Below are 431 nucleotides of genomic sequence, written 5' to 3'. Positions count from 1 at the left end.
AGACTGGAGTGCAGTGGCCGCTCCCGGCCACCGCAGCCTTGCCTGCTGGGCTCCGGCAATTCTAACGCCTCAGCCTTCCGAGTAGCCGGAATTACAGGTATGCGCTACCACGCCCGGCTGATTTTTTGATTTATTGTAGAGATGAGGTCTCCCCGCCCAGGCGGGTCTCGAACCCACGGGCTCAGGCAATGCACTCACCTCAGCCTCCCAAAGGTGCGGGGATTACAGGCTGAGCCACCGAGCCCGGCTAAATTGGGGAATTTTTGCTCTAACTCCTACTTTACCCTGAGTTCTTTAGCTAGAGTCTTCAGAGTCTGGCAGTGCCTTTCATATACACAGTAGACCCTCGTGGGTGTTTATTCTGTTCATACAATTAATAAAAAATTATTACATCCCAATTATCGTCAGATCCTGCTCTAGGTAATGAATTA

The sequence above is a fragment of the Carlito syrichta genome, unplaced genomic scaffold, assembly GCF_000164805.1.
Source record: "Carlito syrichta isolate Samal-C Ts95f unplaced genomic scaffold, Tarsius_syrichta-2.0.1 Scaffold305687, whole genome shotgun sequence".
In the NCBI taxonomy this organism is placed as follows: Eukaryota; Metazoa; Chordata; class Mammalia; order Primates; family Tarsiidae; genus Carlito; species Carlito syrichta.
Note: the sequence above shows the minus strand (reverse complement) of the source record.